A 27,858-nucleotide genomic window follows, 5' to 3' on the forward strand; every position below is an offset into this window, starting at 1 on the left:
AATGTCAACTGATACCCTTATTTGCACGGATCCCCATCACACATACTGGCCCGTCAATGTGTTCAAATCTATCCAACCATTGACTCAAGGTAAACTGTGACACACTTTGAATTCAAGTGCCATACGGTCCTGAGGCTGATCAAGCATTCACCCACCTAGCCCTGCTGCACAGTGGTGCACAAATACATATCCTGATGCCCATGAGAGAAAATCCCATACTGCCATGTCAATAATCAGACAGATCGCAGGAGGTAATTGACCCTTTTCCGACACTGCCCCGATGTTCTTAGGTGAATCCCACATTTGCTCATTTCCTTTGCAATCTTCATCGAGGCTGCCTTGGTCAGGCAAGGGGGTGTCCTGTAGCCATCGCTGAGGAAGACCACCTCCCATCTGACAGCCTGGAGCAGAACCTGCAGGGAGGCATCGCTGACCATGGGATCAGTGTAGTAATTATAGATTTGATAAACGTTAGGACTGTAACTTTAAGAATAATCCTGCGCTGTAAAATCACATGATCCGTGTAAACCAATGAGCTAACAGCACGGGGAACCTCTACAAGAGAGTTCTTCTTTAGCTATGGAGTTTGATGCAAATGCGCTGCTGCTGTCTTGTAAATAAAGTTAAATGTTTCCACTAAGAAAAGTTGTCTGAAGATTAACTCTATAACAAACTGGCAATAAGGATAAATCAGATTCGGTGCTGTACCTCGCCCAGTGATTGTGAGTATCTAAGTTTGTTAAAATAGAAGAAGATATCCTCATCCGAAATGCCACAGTTTGGCAGAACTTATCCCTTTGAGCCAGCCACACACAATTGATCTCAATATATGAAATGTCTTGCCTTCTTCTTTCAAGCAAAAGAAGTCAAAGAGGAGGTAAAGAGGAGACCGATTCTCTTGAGTATTTGCTGGAGCAAGACCTACAATTTAATTAGAAGCTTGATAGCCCCCAGATTTGAAGACTTTCAGTGTATTAGCAGACCTCATTAAGGGACATTTTCAACCCAAACCCTCAGTCACAATGCAGAGGTTCAGGTTCAATTCATGGAATAGAGCCCGAGGGATGACAATTGCTAACTACGTGGTAAAATTAAAACAACTAACAAAAATTGTGATTTTGGTGAAACTCTGAATAACATGCTCAGAGATCATTTAGTAAGTAATATGCAGGAAGACACTATTCAGCAAAGATTGCTGGCTGAAGTGAATCTTGATTTTAAGAAAGCATTAGAAATAGCATTGGCGATGGAAAGCACAGTAATGGATTCACAAGCAATTCAAGGAGCACAAGAGGTGGGAACAGTTAGTCGAAAGTGGCGCAAAAAGCTGGGACTCTGCTGCAAAGTGGGAAAGATAAAAATGAGAGGAAACAGCTTAGCAACTAAATTGAAAAATAACTTGCATGGACATGGAAACTATCAGTCTTCTAGCGATTGGCAATTTAAAAAAGTAGAATGTTACTTTTCTCACAAAAGTATACACATAATGAGACTGTGCAAAGCAAGATTTAAACAGGCCTCCAAACAACAAACAAAGTCCAATGAAGTCTATGGTGTAGAAGACCCAGAAACAACCAATCCTGACATTTATTCATTATTCACCATGAAAGTTGGGAAGACAGAGCCAACGTTTGTTACAGTGCAAGTGAATGGGAAACCATTAAAAATGGAAGTAGATACAGGTGCTTCGACAACTGTAATAGGAGAACACATTTTCAGATATTGAAACAAAGTGGATTAACACAAATTTGGAATAAACATCTGCCAAGTTGAAAGTGTACAAAGGCGAAGAAATCCAAGTAAAAGGTATCACCAGAGCAAAGGTTCATTTTAGACAACAATTGGCGCAGCTTTTTAAAAATTTATTCATGAGATGTAGGCTTCGCTGGCTGGGCCAGTATGTACTGCCTATTCCTAGTTGCCCTTGACAATGTGGTGGTGAGCTGCCTTCTTGAACAGCTACAGTCCATGTGGTGTAGGCACACCCACAGTGCTATTAGGAAGGGAGTTCCAGGATTTTGACCCAGCGACAATGAAGGAACGGTGATATAATTCCAAGTCAGGATGTTGAGTGTCTCGGCGGGGAACTTCCAGCTGGTAGTGTTTTCATCTACCTGTTGTTCTTGTCCTTCTAGATGGTAGTGCTCATGGGTTTGGAATGAGCTGTCGAAGGAGCCTTGGTGAATTCCTGCAGCACATCTTGTAGATGGTACACACTGCAGCTATTGAGCATCGGTGGTGAAGGGAGGGAATGTTTGTGGATGTGGTGCCAATCAAGCGGTTCTTTTGTCCTGGATGGTGTCAAGCTTCTTGTGAGAGTTGTACTCATCCAGGCAAGTGGGGAGCATTCCATCACACTCCTGACTTGTGCCTTGTAGATGGTGGACAAGCTTTGGGGAGCCATGGTGTGAGCTACTAATTGCAAGATTCCCAGCCACTGTCCTCACAGACCTCTGTAGCCACAGTATTTATATGGCTAACCCAGTTCAGTTTCTGCTCAATGGTAACCCCAGGATGTTGATAGCAGGGTATTCAGTGACGCAATGGTTAGATTCTCTCTTGTTGGAGATGGTCATAGTCTGGCACTGGTGTGGCACGAATGTTACTTGCCACTTGTCAGCCCAAGCCTGGATATTGTCCAGGTCTTGCTGCATTTGGACACTGCTTCAGTATCTGAGGAGTCGTGAATGGTGCTGAACATTGTGCAATCATCAGCAAACGTCCCCACTTCTGACCTTATGATGGAAGGAAGATCATTGATGAAGCAGCTGAAGATGGTTGGGCCCAGGACCCTACCCTGAGGAATTCCTGCAGTGATGTCCTGGAGCTGAGATGATTGACCTCCAACAACCACAGCTATCTTCCTTTGTGCTAGGTATGATTCCAACCAGTGGAGAGTTTTCCCCTGATTCCCATTGACTCCAGTTTTGCTCAGGCTTCTTGATGCCACATTTGGTCAAATACGGCCTTGATGTCAAGGGCAGTCACTCTCACCTCACCTCGGGAGTTCAGCTCTTTTGTCCAAGTTTGAACCAAGGCTGTTATGAGGTCAGGAGTTGACTGGCCCTGGCTGAACCCAAAATGGGCAACAGTGAGCAGGTTATTGCTAAGCAAGTGCTGCTTGATCACTGTTGTTTACCTCTTCCATTACTTTACTGTTGATCGGGAGTAGACTAATGGGGCGGTAATTAGCTGGGTTGGATTTGTCCTGTTTTTTGAGTACAGGACATATCTGGTCAATTTTCCACACAGCCGGATGGATGTCAGTGTTGTAGCTGTACTGAAGTAGCTTGGCTAGAGCTGCAGCAAGATCTGGAGCACAAGTCTTCCATGCTATTGCTGGAATATTGCAGGGCCCATAGGCTTTGCAGGATCCATTGCCTTCAGCCATTTATTGATATCACATGGAGTGAATTGAATTGGCTGGAGACGGGCATCTGCGATGCTGGGGACCTCCGGAGGAGACCGAGATGGATCATCTAATCGGCACTTCAGGCTGAAGATTGTAGCAAATGTTTCAACCTTATATTTTGCGCTGATGTGCTGGGCTTCCTCATCATTGAGAATGGGGATAGTTGTGGAGACTTCTCCTCCAGTGAGTTGCTTAATTGTCCCCCACCATTCACGGCTGGATGTGGCAGGACTGCAGAGCTTCGATCAGATCCATTAGTTGTGGGATCGCTTAGCTCTGTCTATCACTTGCTGCTTTTGCTGTTTTTCACACAAATAGTCTTGTGTTATAGCTTCACCAGGTTGACACCTCATGTTTAGGTATGCCTGGTGCTGCTCCTGGCATGCCCTCCTGCATTCTTCATCGAACCAGGGTTGATCCCCTGGCTTGATGGTAATGGTAGAGTGGGGGATATGCCTGGCCATGAGGTTAAAGATTATGCTTGAGCACAATTCTGCTGCTGCTGATGGATACCCAGTCTTGATTTGCTAGATCTGTTCAAAATCTATCCCATTTAGCAAGGCGATAGTGCCACACAACATGATGGAGGGTATCCTCAATGTGAAGGCGGGACCTCGTCTCCACAATAACTGTGCAGTGGTCACTCCTACCATTAGTGTCATGGACTACCAGTGATGGTGGTAGAAGGTGAAGGGCTAAGCCTTCCAGGTCTTGATTGTTTGAAGGAGATTAAATTAAACTAGCCTGAAGTCTTCCAGTTGTGAGCAGGTGGACTACCAGAGCTGCTAAAAAAAATGACACTGTTGTCAAGGATGAACTGGGAAAAATCCAAGGCCTACAGGCCAAAATTTACGTGGATCCAGAAGCAACCCCTCGCTTCTTGAAAGCAAGCCATACGCCCTGAGAGAGAAGGTTGACACTGAGCTGAACTGGCTAGGAGGCTGGGTGTCATAAAAGCGGCTCAGTTCTCAGAGTGGGCAGCACCCATAGCCCCTGCCCTTAAACCACACCAGACCATCTGGATCTGTGTGGACTATAACCTAATGGTCAGCAGAGCCTCTAAACTGCTCACGTACCCTATTCCCAAGATTGAAGACCTATATGCCAAACTAGCAGGAGGGACAACATATACAAAGCTTGAAATGATTCATGCAAATCAGCAACTGGAGCTGGATGACACCTCCCGGGAATTCAAAGCCATAAACACCCACAAAGGGCTATACCAATATACACCCCTGCCCTTCGATGTTTCCTCAGCCTGTGCCATTTTTCAGTGGAGAATGGAGAGCTTACTACTGGAACTGCCTCAGGTTGTGGCCTATCTGGATGATGTACTGATAGCTGGATTCACAGAAAAGAGACACTTGGCTAACCTAGGGGAAGTCCTGAAATGATTTTTAGAAGCAGGAGTGCACCTAAAGACAGAAAATTGTATTTTTCAAGCAAATAAAGTCATTTATTTGGGCCACTGGGTAGATGCCTAAGGGTTACACACAGTTGAAGAGAAGGTTAAAGCAGTAAGAGAGGCACCTACACCCAAGAACATTTCTGAACTTAAATCATTTTTAGGGATGATAAATTATTATGGACAATTTCTACCAAATTTATCCACCTTTCTAGCCCCTCTGCATTCACTGCTAACAAAAAACAATGTTGGATTTGGGAGACACCCCAAAAAGAATCCTTCATGAAAGTAAAACAACTATTACACCCTTCAAATTTGTTACTGCACTATGACCAGGCGAAGGAATTGGTGCTAACCTGCGGTGCTTACCTCTATGGAATGGGAGCAGTACTATCTTACAAAATGGACGACAGCACAAAGAGGTTACTAGGCTAATTATCCATGACACAACACAGCTCAAAACAGATATTCTCATGTCGAGAAGGAAGGTCTGTCGATTATTTTTGGTGTAAAAAGATTCCTCCAATATATGCATGGGTGACATTTCATGATAATGTCAGACCACGAACTGCTTTGGGTTTGCTTAACGAGGAAAAGGCTATATCTCCCATAGCCCCTGCAAGAATACAAAGAAGAGCCCCAATTTTAGCAGCATATGAATACACCATTGTACAGAGGCCAGGGATTCGCATAGCAAATGCCGATGCCCTAAGTTACCTTCCTTTGCAAGAGAATGTGCCAGACAGAAAAGAAACTGGACAAATCGTGATCCAGTCCTGTCTCGAGTGAGAGGCTAAGTGTAACATGGTTGGTCCCAAGAACCAATCTCTGATGAATTGAAGCCGTCTTTCAACCAAAGACACAGGATGAGCCGTCAGGATGGTATTCTATTATGGGGTGCATGGGTAGTAGTTCCTGTACAAGGAAGGGAACCACTTTTAGTAGAGCTACACAGTGCCCATCTAGGGATCTTTCGAATGAAGATGATAGTGCAGTTGTCTTTGGTAGCTGGGGGATGGACAATGATATTGAAAATGTGGTAAAACACTGTGTTCAATGTCAACAGCTGCAAAAGTTGCCGTGGCAGCCCCATTGCCCCCATGGAGGTGGCCTGGTAGACCCTGGGTGCGATTGAACATTGACCAAATTGGCCCTTTCCTTGGAACCATGTTTATACTGATTATAGATGCTCATTCCAAGTGGTTAGACAGTTATGAGGTAAAGTCCCAACATCAGTAGTGGGGAAAATGCTAGATTCTATTATAAAAGAGGTGGTAAGAGAGCACTTGGAAATGGGATTAGACAAAGTCAGCATGGGCTTATGAAAGGGAAATCATGCTTAACTAATTTACTGGGAGAACCAGTGGATGTGGTGTATTTGGATTTCAAGAAGGCTTTTGATAAGGTCCCACATAAGAGGCTAGTGTGCAAAATTAAAGCACATGGGATCGGGGGTAATGTATTGGCATGGATTGAGAATTGATTGACAGATTGGAAACAGAGAGTAGAAATAAATGGGCTTTTTTCTGGATGGCAGGCAGTGACTAGTGGTGTACCTCAGCGATCAGTGCTGGAGGCCCAGCTATTCACGATATATCTAAATGACTTGGATGAGGAAACCAAACCCAACATTTCCAAGTTTGCTGATGACACAAAGCTGGACAGGGTTGTGAGTTGCGAGGAGGATACAAGGAGGCTTCAGGGCAATTTAGAAAAGCTGTGTGTGTGAGCAAACACATGACAGATGCAATATAATGTGGATAAATGTGAAGTTATATGCTTCAGTGTGAAAAACAGAAAGGCAAAGTGTTATTTAAATGGTGGTATATTGGGGAATGTAGATGTACAAAGGGATCTGGGTGTCCTTGTACACCAGTCAATGAAAATAAACAGGCAGGTGCAGCAAGCAACTAGAAAGGCAAATGGTATGTTGGCCTTCATTGCAAGATGTTTTGAGTTTAGAAGTAGGGATGTCTTACTGGAGTTATACAGGGCCTTGGTGAGGCCACACCTGGAGTATTGCATGCAGTTATGGTCTCCCTACCTAAGGATATACCTAAAGGATATACTTGCCATAGAGGGAACACAGCAAAGATTCACTAGGCTGATAGAGGGAATGGCAGGACTGTCGTATGAGGAGAGATTGGTTCTACTGGGCCCGTATTCACTAGAGTTTGGAAGAATGAGAGGGGATCTGATTGAAATGTATAAAATTCTAACAGGGCCGGACAGACTAGATGTAGGGAGGATGTTTCCCCTGGTGGGGGAGTCTAGAATCAAGGCAGAGGGAGGGAGTAAGGCAAGGTTGGATGGCCTCTACTTTAATACTTTAAAGGATGAGTTAAGGGTGAGGATTGACACGTGGAATTGTGATATCGTAGCCATCACTGAGACGTGGTTGAAGGAGGGGCAGGGTTGGCAGCTCAACATTCCAGGATATAGAATCCTCAGGAGAGACAGGGAGGGGGTAAAAGAGAAGGAGGCATTGCATTATTAGTTAAGGAGTCAGTTACTGCAGTAAGAAGAGAAGTTATCTTGGAGGGGGCATTGAATGAAGCTTTGTGGGTAGAGCTTAGGAATTTAAAAAAGGGGCAGCTATATTGTTAGGTGTTTATTGTAGACTCCCAGATAGTCAGCGGGAAATTGAGGAGCAAATATGTGCCCAATTTGCGGAGGTGTGTAAAAACAATAACATTAGGGTAATTATATTAGGTGATTTCAACTTTCCCAACATTAATTGGGATAGACATAGTGTTAAGGGCTTGGATGGAGTAGATTCCTTGAAATGTGTACAGGAGAACTTTTTAGGTCAATATGTAGAGGGTCCAACAAGGGACAGTGCAGTGCTGTACCTAATTCTGGGGAATGAAGCCGGACAGGTGGCTGAGGTGGTGGTGGGTGAGCATTTTAGTGATAGCGACCACAACATGGTACAATTTAAGTTTGTTATGGACAAAGAAATAGACAAGTTGCAAAAAAATGTTTTGGATTGTTGGGGAGTGGATTTTAGTAAAATAAGGCAGGATCTGGTCCAAGTAGACTGGGAACAGCTACTTGTGGGGAAATCTACAGAGGAGCAGTGGGGGGTGTTCAAAAAGGAAATGGGGAGGGTACAGATGCAACATGTTCCCTCTAGGATGATAGGAAGGAGTAACAAGCCCAAAGAACCATGGATGATCAGAGATATTCAGGTTACGATGAGAAGGAAAAGAGGGGCTTTTAACAGGTACAAGGGAAGCAAATCAGCGGAGGCATTAGTGGAGTACAGAAAGTGCAGGGTGGATCTTCCGAAAGCAATTAGGAGAGCAAAGAGGGGATATGAGAAAGCTGTGGCTGGTAAAAATAGGGAAAATCCCAAGATATTCTATGAGTATATCAATGGCAAGAAGATAACCAGGGAAAGAGTAGGGCCCATAACAGACCAAGGGGGCAAACTATGGGTGGAGCCAGAGGACATCGCTAGAGTGTTGAATGAATACTTCACATCCGTCTTCACCCAAGAGAATGAGGATGAAGGTATTGAACTCGGGTAGAGAGACTGCGAGGTTCTTAAGCAAATTGATATAGAGAGTGACAAGGTATTGGAAGAATTGGCAGGCGTAAAAGTGGACAAATCTCCAGGACCGAGTCATTAGTGTCCCAGACTGCTGAGGGAGGCAAGGGAGGAGATCTCAGGGGCTCTGACCCAAATTTTAATTCCTCTTTGGCCATGGGGGAGGTACCAGAGGACTGGAGAATAGCTAATGTGGTTCCGCTATTTAAGAAGGGTTGTAGAGAGAAGCCAGGGAACAACAGGCCAGTGAATCTCACATCAGTGGTAGGGAAACTATTGGAGAAAATTCTGAAGGAGAGAATCTATCTCCACTTGGAGAGGCAAGGTTTGATCAGGGATAGGCAGCATGGCTTTGTCAGAGGGAGGTCATGCCTAACAAATTTGATTGAATTTTTTGAGTAGGTGACCAGGTGTGTAGATGAGGGTAGTGCAGTTGATGTAGTTTATATGGATTTCAGCAAAGCCTTTGACAAGTTCCCACATGGGAGACTAATAAGGAAGGCAAATGCACATGGGATACAGGGTCATTTGATAAGGTAGATTCAAAACTGGCTTAGTTGTAGGAGGCAGAGGGTGATGACAGGAGGATGCTTTAGTGACTGGAAGCCAATGTCCAGTGGCGTACCACAGAGATCTGCGCTCAGTCCCCTATTATTTGTCATTTATATAAACAACATAGGTGACTATGTGGGGGGTAGGAATAGTAAGTTTGCAGATGACACAAAGATTGGCCAGGTGGTTAATAGTGAGGTTGAGTGTCTTGGGCTACAGGAAGATATAGCCGGGATGGTCAAATGGGCAGATAAGTGGCAGATGGAATTTAACCCTGAAAAGTGTGAGGTGATGCACTTTGGAAGGAGTAATTTGACAAGGAAATATTCAATGAACGGCATGACACTAAGAAGTTCTGAGGAACAAAGGGACCTTGGCGTGTTCATAGATCTCCGAAGGCAGAGGGGCATGTTAGTGGGGTGGTGAAAAAGGCATATGGGACACTTGCCTTTATCAATCGAGGCATAGATTACAAAAATAGGGAGGTCATGTTGGAGTTGTATAGAACCTTGGTGAGGTCACAGCTGGAGTACTGTGTGCAGTTCTGGTCATCACATTATAGCAAGGATGTGATTGCACTGGAGAGGGTGTAGAGGCGATTCACCAGGATGTTGCCTGTAATTAAACATTTAATTTATGAAGAGAAGTTGGATAGACTTGGGTTGTTTTTGCTGGAGCAGAGAAAAATGAGGGTCGACCTGATCGAGGTGTACAAGATTATGAGGGGCATGGACAGGGTGGATAGGAAGCAGCTGTTCCCCTTAGTTGAAGGGACAGTCACAAGGGGGCATAAATTCAAGGTGAGAGGCAGGAGGTTTAGGGGGGATGTGAGGAAAACCTTTTTTTACCCAGAGGGTGGTGACAGTCTGGAATGCACTGCCTGGGAGGGTGGTGGAGGCGGGTTGCCTCACATCCTTTAAAAAGTACCTGGATGAGCACTTGGCACGTCAAAACATTCAAGGCTATGGGCTAAGTGCTGGTAAATGGGATTAGGTAGGTAGGTCAGGCATTTCTCACATGCCGGTGCAGACTCGATGGGCCAAAGGGCCTCTTCAGCACTCTGTGATTCTGTGATCCAGTGATTCAGTGGCCACAGTCTCAGGAAACTGGGAAGGCCATTTAGGACTGAGATGAGGATAAATTTCTTCACTCAGAGAGAGGTCAACCTATGGAATTCTCTTCCACAGATGGCAGTGGAGGACAGGTCACTGGGATATTCAAGAAAGAAATTGATACTTTTTGGATATTAGGGGCATCAAAGGGAAAGTGAGAATATAGCGTTGAGATAGAGGATCAGCCATGATCATATTGAATGGTGGAGCAGACTCGAAGGGCCAAATGGCCTACTCCTGCTCCTAGTTTCTATGTTTCTAAGTCGCAAACATCAGGTTCTACGTGACATGTGACATGTAAGGGGCGTGGATGTGATGGGGGAGTGGAGGGTCCAGGACAATAATGACTAATGAGGTGGGGGAGTGGGAAGTGATGGTGAGGGAACAAGCTTCAGGGGACTGAGAGGGATGAAGGGGATAAAAAAGTGGCTCAGCCTTCTGACAAAAAGATGCTTAACAAGAAAATTGGAGCCTTGATGCAAAGCCACCCTACTTGTACAGACGGCTCTTTTTTAGTCTGTTTGGACCTGCTGAATTGTCACCTGATGGCTGGATCCTCTAGAGGAAAATCACCCTTGCCACACAATACGCCACACACTATTCTTGTGTCTGCCATCAACCCTTTAAATTTTCATATGAATCGGATGGGCTCTGGCTCCCAGCATGAAAATGGAAGTGACACCCACTTCCAGTTCCACCATTGGGAACTGATTAAATTCCGATGAGCATACTCATTAGAAAAGTTATATCATAATGTGGAAGGTACTAGTGGGATCATTAGTGACCACTAGTTTATTTTTTGAGATGGGTGAAGAGAATGGAAGATGGAATTTTTGAAGGATATTTACACCAGCAGCAGCCATACCGACAGACCCAGCAGGTATAGCTGGGAAGGTCCAGAATATGCTTGAATTGCGCCATTTGCAGACTACACTTGCCAAATGTCTGGACAGATTAATAGTATGTTGTAGAACCTCCTCCAAGTCACATAATTTGACATATAGTACTGATCCTTCATTGTCTCTGTGTCAAAATCCTGGAACTCCCGACTTGTCACCATTGTGGGAGTGAGTTCACAATATGGATTGTTAACGTCCACTTTCTGAAGGATAACTAGGGATGGTCACTAAGTGCTGGCCTTACTAGCAATCCCAAATCAACTTTTTAAAATGTCCTCTGGAATATTTGAAATCACATATGCCCCACAACCTGCCATAGGAGGGCAAAGATGGCACTGTCTAACAGAATAGCACTCTCTTGGTAAGCATTGCACTGTAACACCAGTCTAGATTATTTGCCCAAGCCTCTTGATTCCATGGCCTTCTGAAGGTGAAAATACAAGCCCTCATTTGTTGTCGATCTTTGGTTTCATCCATCCTCACTCCGTCTATGCTTTCATCAAAAATAATCTTCACAGCTGCCTCCTCAAGGACACTCCAGGACTAAAATTGAAGGCCTACTTATTATGACCTTCCATTCCCTTCTGTCACATGCTAACTTGTTGTGCAAGAAGAAAAATCTTGAAAGACTCAAGAGCATTAGCAGTGGCATGCAAATGAGACTATTGCACACCTGTCTTGTGTGAGTAAATGAGCAGACATCAGGCAGCCAAGTTGTGTTGGGAGGATTTATTCAGGACACGTCTTATTGATGTCTGTGAAACAAGATTTCCAGTAATAATTAGTGTGTTCTGCTCTAGTATGGGCCTGAATGCTAAACAATGGAAGAGCTGTACACTTTGCATGCAGCTGCAGTAAATCTGCAATGTGTTGAGAGGAAATTCTTTGTAATACACATACATTACCCATCTAATTATAGGGATATTATGGCATAGGGAAACATTAGCCTTAACCTTGCAAAGTTTTTTTTTGGTGCCGGAGACTTCTTGCATATCTGCATTTATGTGGGCTACACATCAGTGATTGTACATTTCTGATAGCTATTACCTGTTCTCAAATACTCTTCCCCTCTAGGTAGGTTGTTCTGGAGTGCAGTTGCTCCAGTTCAGAATCTGCTATCCATGTAGTTTACTGTGATTAGATTCCATCACAACTTTGCTTTAAAACTTACATCCTGTGTCTCCTTTAAATGTATAAATAAATGCCCCTTTAAATGCAAGGCAAAGCCCTTTAAATTGATACAACTCTGTAAGAAATCTCATTTCACTGTGCCATCAACTATGCAAGTTCCTAGTGGTAAGTTCAAATCACTTTCGGGATTCACACAGAATATATAACACACCCCAAAGTGAAAGCTTAGAATCTTGGGGTATCACCAGTTGAGATAGACACAAGTCATATATCAGACAGTTCCTCCAGCCTCAGTAACTGTGGTGGAAATTCTATTCCTGTGAAGTTTCATTTAAACAGCCTAACACCTTCATTAAAATACAAGGCAGAAGAAATTTTTACCAACACATCAGAATGTCATTTATTAAGATCACATAGCATGATTTCAAATCCTATATATATTTTCCAGCTCAGCACTATGGGCTCTCAGTTGTCCCTTTACAAGTACATTGGTTTAGTTGTCAGAAAGATCAGCTAAAAACATAATGAATTATAGAGTAAGAGAAGGTCATTTGACCCATTAGACTTGCTTCTCCTGACACATAACATTAAAAAGTGCACTGTGTGCACTTTCTCTAATTCTAACTTCTAAAAATATATTTTCTGAAATGCCTTCTGAACAATCAGATGCAATTGAGCAAAAACTCTACTGTATTCTTTTAACATTGCAATCTGTCTTCCTCCACCCTGACTGATTGCATTGCACAGATGATTGCAACAGAAGATGGACAACATTGTACAGTAATGATGAGTACAAGGAGTTCAATTTGGGTTAGGTTATTCATCAAACTTGTTCCACATTGAACACTTTTTGGAACAAGCTCTCTTTAAAATGCCTGAATTAAAGTGTAGTAGTTCAGCCAAAGGAGAAGTAAAGTCTGTGTGGAATATTTTTTATTCAGCAGGCTCCCTCAGCTTGCGTCTCCCGTCTGCTAAACCATTCCATGATGCCACTGACAGGCGGTATCTGCAAATGTGTTAGAGTTGGTTCATTAAAAACAATTCAAAGCATAACTTTGTGCCAACCTGGAAGCCCTGGAAAATGTTTAACCCTAAAAAGCTATCCTAATTGATGCTGAGACAGGGTGCACCAATGTAGTGATAAAAACAAAAAAACTGCGGATGCTGGAAATCCAAAACAAAAACAGAATTACCTGGAAAAACTCAGCAGGTCTGGCAGCATCGGCGGAGAAGAAAAGAGTTGACGTTTCGAGTCCTCATGAGGACTCGAAACGTCAACTCTTTTCTTCTCCGCCGATGCTGCCAGACCTGCTGAGTTTTTCCAGGTAATTCTGTTTTTGTTTTGCACCAATGTAGTACTGTTTCCCAAGGTTCCCAGTACTGAAGTGAATCTCATACAGTCTGATGAATTTAAATTAAATTCCTCACACAAGCCATTACTGCACAGCATTCTGATGACCCTGCTGTCTCCGTTCAAGCCATTCAGACACACGTTTCTCTCGGTTGATGGTACTACATAGCTTAACAGAGAGAAAAAAATTCTCAGAAATATCCATGGAAATATCGAAATACTGACATTTGTTAAAAAATAATAAAGTCATATTCTTCTAATTGCGGGGTTGCAGTGGCATAGTGGCATTGCCACTGGACTAGTAATCCAGAGACCCAGGGGCCTGGGTTCGAATCCCATGACAGCAGATGGTAAAATTTGAATTCAATCAATAAAAATCTGGAATTAAAAGTCTAAAGATGACTATGAAACCAATTGTCGTAAAAACTCATCTGGCTCACTAATGTCCTTTAAGGGAGGAAATCTGCAGTCCTTATGTGGTCTGGCCTACATGTGACTCTAGATCCACAGCAATGTAGTTGACTCAAATGCCCTTTAAAATGGCCTATCAAGCCACTCAGTTGTATCAAGCTGCTGGAAAGTCAATAAGGATAGTGCACCTACACCACATGGATTGTAGCAGTTCAAGAAGGCAGCTCACCACCACCTTCTCAAGGGCAATTAGGGATAGGCAATACATGTTGGCCTAGTCGGCGATGCCCATATCCCATGAAGAATAAAAAAAAATTCTGTACCTCACTTCTCTTCATAAAAGAAAGTTCTTAAAATGAAAGGACATTACTGCAATTCAATCCTGATTTCCAAATGAAATATTGTTTTTCTTATGGAGGGAACAATTTATCTCTAGTACTATAAAAAATTGTGCCAAAACATATTTAGCATTTTCAAAACTCCACACCAGATTGATTGTAAACCACATGTAGAGAGAAGCTTGTGGTCATCTGAGATGCAATACACCTTTAAGAGAATGTGAGCAGATTGACCATGTGACTGTATTACCCAATTGCTGTGAAGCGTGGGCTACAATATTAAACAGTAGTTTAGAATAAGGTCTGATTGAAGAAGCACACATTGTGTTACTGCTCTGTTACTTGTGTACATAAACAGCATGTGCTTCAGTTTGTATTTGTCTCTCCATCTGCAGTATATTGTTTGCCAATGCACCCACCAGTAGATAGGCGTGTAACTGTGTTCGCGAGCAAAGCCACCCGACAGAAGGAACATAAGAACTGGCAACAGGGCAAAACATGACCAGTCAATGACATCAAAGAAAGCAGCAAAGATTCCACTGAAGTGAATCAGCCGTACCTTGCAGACCGAATGTATATACAGCCCTCACCATAGTCATCGAAGGTATCTCCCTCCAGTAATGCTACAGTTTGGCTGTATCGAACCGTTTGATCAGACCACCGATGACTGCTCACATTATATTGAACAATAAATTTGAATGTACATTGAACTATATTTGAATATATAGTTATTGAATATATTGAATATATATTGAACTATATATTGAATGTATGTTCTTATTTTAGGCCAACGATATATCGTGGGAGGAAACAGGGCGGGCGGGTGTTCCCCTTATTGACATGTGGCAGTAAAATATACTGCCTAATTTGTAGTCTAACGGCACCCAGCGCCCCAGATTCCAAGAGCTTTGATGAGTTGGTAATTCTTGTGAAAAGCCACTTTCAGCTGAAATCCTCAGTAACAACACAGCTTTTAAAATTTAATTTGAGGTGTCAGGCTCCTGGAGAGACAGTCGCTTACTATGTAGCAGCCTTAAAACAACTGACAGAACGCTGTGAGTTCAGGACGTCGATTAACGACATGTTAAGAGACTGATTAGTGTGTGGGGTTAATGAAGACGCCATTCAAAAAAGGTTTTGTCAGAAACGAATTTAGACTTCAGCAAGGCACTGGAGTTGGTGCTCACAATGGAGAGCGCATTCAGGGATTCAGAAGCAATCAAGGGAGCACAAAATGGTCTTTCGCGTTGGGAGGAAAGCATTGGTTAGAAATGGCATGGACGCGCAGGACTCAGCGGAAAGGCAGGAAACAGCCACCATTAACAGACCAGCAAAAAGCAATGGTTTAACAGAGAAAACCCACGTTCATAATGATAGACATGGAATCAGACAGCCTGCAAATGAAAGACAATTTAAACGAATCGAGTGTTTCTACTGCTATCGCAATGGGCACATTATGCAATATTGTAAAGACAGATTGAGACAAAATTTTAAACAAAAAGTTAGAAATCGTGAAATCCACATAATAGAGGCGCCAGAAGAAACAGAGTCAGATATTTACTCACTACACAACTTAAAAATGGTTAAAACAGGGCCAATCTACATAGCAGTGCAAGTCAATGGAAAACCCATCCGCTGGATACAGGGGCACCCACGATAGTTATAGGGCAATATGCATTTAAATATCTAAACGGAGGAGACCATCCGTTAAATCCGGAACATTCAGATGCTAAACTAAAGACGTACACTGGTAAGAGGTATATGCAAAGTTCCAGTACAGTATGAAAATCAGTCTGTTAATCTACCCCTAATAATGATAGCAAGCAGAGGACTGAGTCTCCTCGGAAGAAACTGGTTAAGAGAGATTAATCTTGAGAGACTACTGAGATCTCAATTAGAAAGAGGAAATGTTACTATTTGGAAAAAGGAGCATGTAAAAACTCAACAAAAGGAACTCGTAGAGGTGATGCCTCAGGACAGAGTTCGAGTTGAAGTCAGTAGCCTTCAAAAAGATAAAGAAAACCTGCTGAAGGACTTTCGGCTATTTCAAGATTCCCTCAAATCCCAATTTATACCACTAAAAAGATATGAGGAAGAACAGAAAGAATTCAACGTATCCCTGAACGAGATGAAGAGTAAATTAGCCGAGAAAATGCAACAATGCTTAATTCCCAAGGGAACTAACAAATATAAATAAGAAATGGAAGCGTTGAACAATCAGCTATGTAAAAACCAAGAAGCTTTAAAGATAGAGATCCCTGAGTTTTCGAAGGAGCTGATAGTTGAGGAAATTCTGGAAGACTCAATCACTGAGTTTACTCAAGTTGAGCTTACACCTGAACCTAATCTGGCCCAATAGGGAAATTGAAAAGAAGGCTGAGATCAAAGTCAGCGCTGCCAAGAAGAAAACCCATCAAAAGAAGACACCTAAGAAGAAAAAGAAGAATCTTTTTACACAACAGGAAGCTGATCATACAATGTTAAGTTTAGCTTTGCCCACATCTTGATTTTGAGAACTTTCCTGACAGTTGAACTTGGAGGGGAGGGGCAGCAGGAGTGCATGCGATGGGACCCAAAAGATGGTGAAAGCATTCCTGCTGGAGTCTACACCACACAAAGAAGGAACTTTCCTTGGTTTGGAAGCACCTGTAGGATCTGTTGTACCTGAGAGTGTCGAAGAGACAAAATTACAGGTTCCTACTGGAGAGCCTAGTGGACAGATAACTCCTGAGAGGGAGGCCTCGGATAAGCCATCCGAAGTCAGAGAACTACAACGTTCAACACAGTTGAAGAAGCCTTCAGAGAGACTGAATTTGTAAATAGTTTATTTACGTAAACAGTTGATAGGTTGTAAAAATTGTAAAATTGTACTTTCGAGTAAAGGGGGAGGGATGTGGTCATCTGAGGTGCAATATACCTTTAAAAGAATGTGGGCCGATTGGCCATTTGACTGTATTACCCAATTGCTGTGTAGCGCAAGCTACAATGTTAATCAGTAGTTTAGAATAGTGTCTGGTTGGAGAAGCACACATTGTGTTACTGTTCTGTTACTTGTGTAAATAACCAGCATGTGCTTCATCTTATATTGGTCTCTGTGTCTGTGGTATATAATTTGCCAACTCACCCTCAGGTAGATAGTCGTGCAAATGTGTTCACAAACAAAGCAACCTGGCAGAAGGAACATAGCAAAGCTCAATTTATAAATTGATCTAGAGGATAGCTCTTTCAACTTAATTTAATTAATATTAGGACAACAGTACCCAGGACAAACTAACTGCTTGATTAACATGTCATCCATGGGCTTAAACAGCCAATCCCTCCAACACCACATCCCATGATTGCACAATCAACAGGATGAACTGTGGCAACTTGCCAAGGAAGCACTGCCCAAACCAATGATGATCTAGAAAGTCAAGGGGAACAAGTACATAGAAACCACCACCTCCAAGTTTATCTCCAATAATCTCCAAGTCACAGACTATCCTCACTTGAACATTTATCAAGATTCCTCATTGTTACTGGGACAAAATGCTGGTATTTCCTACATTGGCATATTGTATGAGCACATGGACTGCAGCGATTCAAGAAAGTTCACCACCACTTTCTCAAGAACACCTTGGGATGATCAATAAATGCCAGTGATTCCCATATCCTGAATAAATATTTTAAAAACTCTGCTCATGCATGCTTTTTCAGTCTCATTTTTTATTTAAATTATTTGAATGGTGGATTGTGTGCTATAGAATGTTAATGTTCTGATGATGTGTACCATGAAGACACATAGCACAGAGAGTGAAGGTTAAATCAATGGATGAGTTAGTTTGCTTCTTCTCACTGACTTCAACACACTTGATATTAATAAATGTATTACTCATTCTTCTATGATGCTTTGCACGAGATGACATGATTGCATAAGTTAAATTAAATAAAGGAACTTGAAGTACGGTGCTTCCCTGTTGAGCCTTCGGAAGTCAGTAGGATTTTACAACTGCTTATTTATGTGTAGGAGGAGGCAATGATGTATTGGTGGTGTCATTGGATGAGTAATCCAGAGGCCCAGGCTAATGCTCTGGGGACACAGGTTCAAATTCCACCATGTCCAAATTCAATTAATAAAATCTGGAATTGAAAGCTAGTCTCAGTAATTGAGACCATGAAACCATTGTTGATTGTTGTAAAAACCCAAATGGTTCATTAATGTCCGTTAGGGAAGGAAATCTACTGTATTCTGGCCTACATGTGACTCCAGACCTCCAGCAATGTTGTTGACTCTTAAATGCCTCTGAAATGGCCTAGCAAGCCATTCAGTTTAAGGGCAATTAGGGATGGACAACAAATGGCCTTGCCATCAATACTCACATCCCATGAAAGAATAAACAAGGAATAGAGGAAAAGCAGCAGTCCAAGGACATTCTGCCATTCACTTAGATCACGGGTGATCCGTGTCTTAACTCCATCTACCTGCAGTGGCCCTGTAGCCATTAATGCCCTTGTCTGACAAAAATATCTCAAATTCACTTTTGAAAATTTTAATTGGCCTAGCTTCAACAGCTTTTGAAGAGTACGTTTCAGATTTCCACTATTCTTTGCACAAAGAATGTTATCCCCTTGTTCTGGATTCTCTCTAGGGGATTTTTTTCCTCTCCATCTACCCTATCAAATCCTTTCAACACCTTAAATACCTTAGTTAAGTCATCCCTTTATCACAGAAAAGTTGGATTGAAAATACATTCGAGTGGATTGTATCTTGAGTTACTGTTTTTTTGGGCTGCAGATACAATTTAAAGGTCTTGGCAGTCATCTTACATAAACTGAATCACTTAGGGAGACTGGTGCAACCATTGGTTGATGTGACCCAAAGCTCAATTTACTACTAATGAATACTGAATACAACAGCAACCTGGAGTTTCCATTAACTTGTGATTTTTTTTTCTTTCTGTGCAAAGGTTCATGGAGTTTCAAGCACAGATTCTGGCCAGCCTAAGTCAAGTTTCTGTGATATTTTGCGCCCGTTTAAAAAACATTGTGCTAGAAGCCAACCCGTGTCACAAAACTGGCAACACCTCCAGATTGAATGAATTCCAAAGGGAGGACCCACCATCTGTGGTTAAATAAAAAAGTTAATTACAGTATCAAACAGAAAAAATATATAACTGTACAAAGAAGAAGTGGTAGGGCAGAAGATTGGAGAGAATATAAATAATATCAAAGAATGACCCAAGGGTTAATAAGGATGGAAATATTAGAATACAAAAGAAAGATAGCTAGAAATATGAAAACAGATAGTAAGAGTTTCTATAGCTATAGATATTTAAAACAGAGGACTTAACAAAGTGAGCACTGGTCCTATAGAAAGTGTGTTTGGGGAACTGATAATGGAAAGTAAGGAGATAGGGAGAAGGGGGAATGAATTGAACAGATATTTTGCATTGGTCTCCACTTTAGAGGGTGCAAGTAACATCCCAGAAATAGCTGTAAATCAGGAAATGGAAGGGAGGGAGGAACTCAGAAAAAGTGCAATCACCAGAGAAATAGTATTAAGCATATTGTTGGGACTGCGGGCTGATAAATCCCCAGGTCTGAATGGACTTCACCCTTTGGTCCTAAAATAAGAGGCTAGTGAGATAGTTGATGCATTGGTTTTAACTTTTCAAAATTTCCTAGATTCGTGGAAGGTTCCATTAGATTGGAAAATAGCAAATGTAACTTTAAAATGTAAGGGAGACAGAAAGCAGGAAACTACAGGCCAGTTAGCCTAACATTTGTCATAGGGAAAATGCCAAAAGCTAATATTAAAGGTGTTACAGCAGGGCACTTAGAAAAATTCAAGGCAATCAGGCATCGTTAACATGGTTTGTTGAAGGGAAATCATGTTTAACCAATTTATTGGAGTTCTTTGAAGGAGTCATGTGCTGTGGATAAAGGAGAAGCAGTGGATGTACTGTACTTAGATTTCCTGAAGACATTTGTTAAGGTGCCACATCAAAAGTTATTGCAGAAAATAAAAGTTCATGATGTAGGGGGTAAAATATTGGCATGGGTAAAAGATTGGCTAGCTAACAGGAAACAGAGGGTTGGCATAAATGGGTCTTTTTCTGGTTGTCAGAACATAATGAGTGATGTGCCAAGGATCAGTGCTCGGGCCTCAACTTCTTACATTTTATATAAATGACTTGGATGGGGGGACCAAAGGAATGGTTGCTAAATTTGCTGATGGCACAAAGATAGGTAGGAAAATAAATTGTGAAGAGGACATAAGGAGGCTACAAAAGGACATAGATAGGTTAAGTTAGTGGACAAAGATCAGGCAAATGGAGTATAATGTGGGCAAATATGAAATGGTCCATTTTGGCAGGGAGAATAAAAACTAAACATATTATCTAATTTGTGAGAGATTGCAGAGCTCTGAGATTCAGAGGGATCTGGGTGTTCTCATGCATGAATCACAAAAGGTTAGCATGCAGGTACAGCAGGTAATTAGGAAAGCTAATAGAAAGTTATCATTTAATGTGAGGGGAACTGATTACAAAAGTAGAGGGGTTATGCTTCAGTTGTAAAAGGCCATATCTGGAGTATTGGGTATAGTATTGGTCTCATTTAAGAAAAGATGTAAACGCGCTAAAAGCAGTTTAATGAAGGTTTACTAGACTAATACCAGGAATGGGTGGGTTGTCTCATGCGGAAAGGTTGGACAGGCTAAGCTTGTATCCACTGGAATTTAGAAGTGTAAGAGGTGACTTGATTGAAACTTTTAAGATCTTGAGAGATCTTGACAGGGTGGATGTGGAGAGCATGTTTCCTCTTGTGGGAGAAACTAGAGCTAGGGTTCACTGTATAAAAATAAGAGGTCGCTCATTTAAGACAGGGATGAGGAAAAATTTTCTCTCAGAGGGCTGTGAGTATTTGGAATGCTCTTCCTCAAAAGATGGTGGAAGCAGGGTTTTTGAATAATTTTAAGGGAGAGTGAAAGAGATATCTGCTTAACAAGGGAGTGAACGGTTATCAGGGACAGAATTTTCTGGTTGGCGTTCGGGGCTGGGCCCTCGCGCATGTGCGTCAAATGACACACGGTAATGTCAGGTGAGCGCCCTGGCGTCACTGCGCGCCATCGCAATATTTCGTTGGCGGGGCGTGCCCACCTTTAATTAATGGGCCACTGAAGGCCTTTGAGGTATCAATCGACCACGATTTTTCAGTGCCTGTGCAATCTTCAGGCTGGCAGACTAGCACAATGGGCAGACGGTTAGGACACATTTATATAAACTTAATCCAAGGGCGGGATAAGAGGTCTCAGTGGGGTCGCGAGTGTGCTCTGTCAAATATTGATTTTTTAAAGTTACTGATACTTGCCTGTCTGATGTACAATACTTCAAAATGCATGCCAGCTGCTTAGACTGGACTCACAACCTTCAGGTCAGCATTCTGCAGTGAGAAATCTTTTTTGGGCCTGCTTGTTTCAGGAAGCCTTCCCTTAGCCTGGAAATGGGAGCTGAACCCTCCACTGGAGGCACCCCCTCTGAGGAGGAAGGGAGGGCGAGAAGGGCGGGGAGGCCAAGAGTGTACATTCAACCTCCAGGGGAGCCACCTTTGGTAGGTCAGATGCAGGCACAAGAGGTGCAGGCCAAGAGGTAGTCCAAGGCAGAAGTGGCTGCAGAAGATGCCCCTATGCTGCTGCCAGGGTATACAGATGGCAAAGCAGCTACCTCAATATGTTTGAGTTGCAGTGCCAAAGGAGGTTCCATCTCTCAAGGGAGACAGTCAACTATATCTTTTAGATGATTGGGCCTGATACCAACACTAACTGTATGGATGGGGACCCCATGCCAGTGACTCTAAAAGTCACAGCTGCCATCAACGTCTATGCCTCTGGCTTCTTCCAGGGCTCGGTGGGTGATCTTTGTAGTGTCTCCCAATCAGCTGTCAACACTTGTGTCAAGCAGGTTACAGACGCTCTGTTCAGGTGTGCATTGACCTTTATCCACTTCCGTTGGGACCAGGCAAGTCAGACACAGTGAACCAGAGGCTTCACAACCATTGCTGGTTTTCCCCGCGTCCAGGATGCTATAGACTGCACACATGTGGCCATCAAGGTGCCAGCAGGTGAGCCCGGTGCCTTCGTCAACAGGAAGGGCTTCCACTCCATGAACGTGCAGATAGTGTGTGATCACAGGATGCTGATACTGCAAGTCTGTGCAAGGTACCCAGGCAGCTCACATGACACTTACATCCTCAGACACTCCCAGGTGCCGAGGCTCTTCAGTGCTCCAGCTTGGCTTGATGGATGGCTGCTGGGTGAGAAGGGCTATCCCCTCAGAAGGTGGCTGATGACGCCTCTCTGCCATTCAAGAACAGAAGCTAAGCAGTGCTACAATAGGAGCCATACCTCCCCAAGGGCTGTAGTGGAGAGAGCCATTGGTTTTGTCAAGATGCGCTTCCGATGTCTGGACCGCTCCAGTACCCCCCAGATCGTGTGTCGCTGATAGTGGTTGCATGTGTACTCTCTACAATCTTGTGCTGGAAAGGAGGGACGCAGTGGATGATGAAGATGTTGATGCAGTGGCTGCAACTGCACACGATGAGTCCAGCAGTAAGTGCGAGGATGAGCATACACAGTGAAATGCTGAGGCGGGCATACTGTAGGGAGGCAGGGACACCTGGGAGGCTTTAATCCAATGAACCTTCAGCTAGTACACCACAGATGGACCTCCAGGACAAGCTTGGGCTATAGGCTCCATACTCGATACGTAATTGCAAAATCTGCCTGGTTGGGAACATTAACTAAGGGTCTTGTTAATAAAGCTGGATGTCCCACAAAACACTCATTACATTATTGGAAACTATCCACCTGCAGAAGAAAGAAGGCACCCTCAGCCATGATGACATGTCTGAATTTAATATTACAACCAAAGAAACAATGAAACAAATTGACAAGGGCATTAAAAATCACACCAACTCATAAACACCTCATCTCGGGCCAACACAAAAACACCAGTGATAAACCTGTGACGTGCCTAAAGTGCCTTATGTTTATGTTTCTGGGTGCTACATCTTGGTGCTGCCCCATTGCTGGGACTGGATCTGAGCCAGCCTTCTGACTGTGCTGTCCTGTTGGCCTTGATGACCTTGGCGGACATCGTCTGCCCTGTGAAGCCTGTGCTGGCCCCCCCTGGGAGGGAGCTGCCAGTTCCACAGCTGGCATCTCCCCAGTCTTCGCAGCCTCACTGGATACAACAATCACTGGCAGAGGGGCGGAGGAGCTGCTGCCCTCATCCGGAGTGCCCTGAGAGGAGCCTGCAGAGATGACAGGCAGCTGCTGCGCCAATGTGAGGTCACTTTGGACCTCCCTGCTCACTGTGGATGGATGGGCATGGAGCTGGGAAACCTGGTGCTCAGACCATCTTCCACACTGGCAGTGACCAGCTGAGGTCAATGCCGAGGTGAGAGCTTGCTCGTCAGAGCACATCCCCAGGAAGCCCTGATGGGTCTCCTGGAGGAGCCTCTCCACGAGAGTCGCCACTCTCTCCATCGAGGTTGCATAGCGCTCAACCAAGAGGCTCATTGCTTTGGTGACAGTCAGTGTAGACTCCTCCACCATGGACACCAAGCCAAGCATAGCCTCATGTATCTCCCCCAGGTGCTCCCACACACCCAGCTGCATTTCCTGCACCTGCTGCATCGCGGACAACTCCAGAGACACATCATCAGGCACAGACTGAGCATGTGCCTGGTCCCCTGCAGGTCCTCCGACTGCTGGCACCATAGGCACTCTCTGTCCCTGCCAGCATCTCCAGCAACTGTGAAGTGCTTCACCACTGTGCCCCGGGATATTAGCCGATGCTGTAATTCCCTGGTGCCTGCCTGGTAGAGATGGTGTGACATTGGAACAGCAGAGGCCCTCAGGTGTGAGAGGGGGCCTCTGCTGTTCCTTCTCCTGACCCTGTTGATGCTGAAAGGAAGAACAAGGACATTGGATCAGTTAATGTGTAGACAATGACAAAGTCTATCCCTGTCTCCCGGATAATTATGCGCTCATCCTTCCATAACCAATGGTCATGCCATGTTGCAAACTTCAATCACTGAACATTCAGCACTGCCTTAGCTGTTGGGAGAATAATGGTGACTTCAATGCAGGGCATACATATCTGCCTATGGCACCACAGCCTCATTGACATCGGTGGACCTGGGTGCATGGCGCCTCTCCAAATCTAGGGCCTCCTGCTCGAAGTGGCTGAGAATCGCCATCTGTGCTGGCCCTCCATCAGTCCTCACCCTCTCGGCTGCATTATGTGCATTCTTCTCCTGAAGAGGAGAGAAGAGCATTGATTAATGCTACTTGTATCTGGACTCTCCTCGCGGATGGCCCACCCCAATCAGAGTGGGACATTGCAGGGCTCCAGTGCCTTCTCACCCCACTGCTGCTGAACACTCACACAAAGATGCTGGGCCTGTTCCGCGCCCCCACTCCACCCTCACCCCAACCCCTTGGCCAAATGCTGCCTACATTACATTTGGCACCACATGATCTAACCTTCCGTAGCAAGGAGACACAAGCACGTGGAGCACAGAGGGCAGCAGATCGATCAGTGCCACGCCATTTTGAAGCTCCCCTCCCCACATGTCATCACCCTGACTTGGACATGTCCTGTAGTTCCAGTACTGCGTCTAGGAGCAGCTCCTCCAGGTTGTCCCCAAAACAGTCATGTGGGTCTCAGTGTACCACATGCTGTGGCGCAGAGCCCATCTCTTCACCATCCTCTCGGGCTGACCTCAGCAGGGCAATATCTGCTGGCCCACCCAGCAAAGGACACATTCTGTCAATGATTCAACACAGTCACTACACTTAGACTTGTTTGGGGCGGGGGGTTGGGGACCAGGGGCAAAAGTCTACCTGCTGGGTTAAGTGACTAATGTCAGCATGGCACTCACAAACCCTGAGCTCAATAGGTCTTTGAAGCGCTTACGGCACTGGATCCAGGTGGGCCGCACCACATCAATGGAGCTCACCACCTCCACCGCCTCCTCCCAGGCACGTTTGGTCATTTGGTCCTTCTCCTGTCCTGGGGAACCAACACCTCCTGCCGTGCTGCCACCTGCTTGGGGAGGGCAGCAAGGCAATCATTGGAAAAACAAAGGGCACAGTGCCCCCTTGCCCTACCCTCCTGCCTGGCCTGCTCACCAGCAGTGCTCTGGGGAGCAATTCCACTGGCCATGATTCACAGCCTTTGAAAGGCTGAAGCAGCTTTTTAAAACAGGCCGCCGGGGTCACCATTGGACCCAGCAGTCATTGCAGTCCCACCGCTACCCGTCCACTCCCGCTGTCCTCGGGAGCCGCGATTCATGCTGGGTAGGCCTCAATTGATCTGCCCATGTAAAATAGTGGGGTGGACCTGATCGGGGTGGCGATCGGGTCCAAGCCCGCTCACGTCTGCACCCACTCCCCCCCCCACCCCCCCACCACCAGCCAGAAAATTCTGCCCCGGGGTAGACAGGAATGTGGGGTTGAGTGTAGAATCAGGTCAGGCCTGATCTTAATGAATGGTGGAGCAGGCTCGGAATGGCCCACTCCTGCTCCTAAATCATTTGCTCGTGTGTTCATTGCGAGTTTCTGCTAATTGCGCCAGTTTGGAGGCTGAGGAGGCACTTAAAATGAAGCATGTTTAGGCACAAGCACACTAATATGTATGTATCAAAGCTTTTGAACATATATTTTTTTCATTTTGTTAAACTCGTTTTCAACTGTGTTAATCTAACTGCATCAAGCTACCTCTTAAGTATATCAAGGCATTATTTAAAGCAAAGATTGTTTTTAAGTTACACTCAAATTCTGGTTCATGGTAGATTTTACATTTGTTGATTATTTAAATGAGCTTGAGTGTATGTTGAGGAAGAAAACTTCTCATAATTAGCACAATTCTGGGTATAACTTGAGCCCTTACATCTATAACACTATAGCTTTCACTTTTAGTAAAAGTAATTGAGATTTAAGTTAGTTGACAGAATCAGAATCAATAAACACTCCCTTACTAGCTAGGTTTAATCTAACATTAGCATTGAGATTCAGTTTTTCTAAGGGCAGAGCTTTATGTGCCGTGGGTGGGCATGCGCCTGACCCAATCAGGCAGAAAATTGCGACAGATGACGCCAGGTGAGCGCCCTGATGTCATCGCCAATATTTTGCTCAGCGGGCGCACATGGCAGTCGAAAGCGAGCCTGCTGACAATTAATCAGGCAATTAAGCCCATTAATGGCGCAATTGAACATGATTTTTCGTGACCCGTCCACCCTGATGGTTGTTGGATGCTACACGGACATTTTTCTCAGCTTTTTTTATGTTTTATTTTATTAGTTGCAGGTCTGCAGCTCCCTGAGGCAGCCGTCTGCCTTCAGGGAGCTCACTCGCAGTGCTCACCCGTGCCCATGGTGACATCATCGCCAGCACTCTTTCCACCACCCCCCCACCCGGCCCCCACCCGGAAGCCCTGAGCTTTTCAGCACATGTTTCATGCTGGCTGGCCTTCAATTGGCCAGCCAGCGTGAAATCACAGTCGGGAGTCAATCGCAGTCAGGGGCCTGTTTCCCGACCACTCCTGGGCCTGCCGATTGCGCACGCCTGATGAGGGGAAAAATTCAGGCCCATGTATTTTAGAGTTTAGTATGCAAGGTAGGACTAATATGCTTTTAGGTTAAGTCTCTGATTTGGATTTTTAAATGCAAAGACTACAGCCTCTTTCATGTAATAGGAGCTTATTTTATTTCATGAGCAGTTCAGTTGGTTTTTGATGATATATGAATTCAGGTTTATCAAATCCTGCTTACCAAATATGTTTCCTTATTCATTGCGAAACCTTCCAAAAATCTACTTCTTATACTCTACCAAAAACACCCCAAATGTCTTCTCAATGTACAAGCTTAGGCGACTGCAATTGAATATCACTTCAGCAGCAACTGAACCCAGTATAAACATATTTTAATCAAGTATTTTGAAAGAAGTTATTCAGCTGGAAAAGACATGAAGCTAAAGGGTCCCAAAATAATTAGTATATCATAACTTTACTGATTATTTTATTTTGTTTGGAGGGATCAGTACACCAAGTTAACAACGACAAGACAGGAAGAATAATGAGTTAGGAAAATATATCATAAATTGGATGTATTAATTTCATTTTATTGATATAAACTTTAATTCAAATAGTCACAAACCTAATTGAATAATTTCATGTTTTTCATTAAGCTAGACATAATGTCCTGAGAAACTCAGACATTATATTCACCCAAGTGAAAGGTAACAAGTATCTATGGACTTTCAGTTTCAATTGGATTTTCCTGATGTGCCAACCTGTGCGTTGCCATATTTATTACAAGTTTACCTCGTGCCAACAGAAATGGAAAAAAATACAACCAGTGTAGCTGATTCACACTTCAGGATGGTGGAAGTTCCTTTGCTCACTCCAGTCCCTGCGTGGGAATAAACTGAAGAGTAGGAAATATATTTTTAAAAATAAGATAAAAGCAAAATACTGCAGATGCTGGAACTCTGAAACAAAAAACAGAAAATGATAGAAATGCTCAGCAGGTCTGACAGCCTCTGTGGAGAGAGAAACAAAGTTAACATTTCGAGTCCATATGACCCTTCTTCAGAGAATGGCTTCATCTACAGGCTCTGAAGAAGGGTCATGCAGACTCAAAACATTAAC

The sequence above is a fragment of the Carcharodon carcharias genome, chromosome 11, assembly GCF_017639515.1.
Source record: "Carcharodon carcharias isolate sCarCar2 chromosome 11, sCarCar2.pri, whole genome shotgun sequence".
In the NCBI taxonomy this organism is placed as follows: Eukaryota; Metazoa; Chordata; class Chondrichthyes; order Lamniformes; family Lamnidae; genus Carcharodon; species Carcharodon carcharias.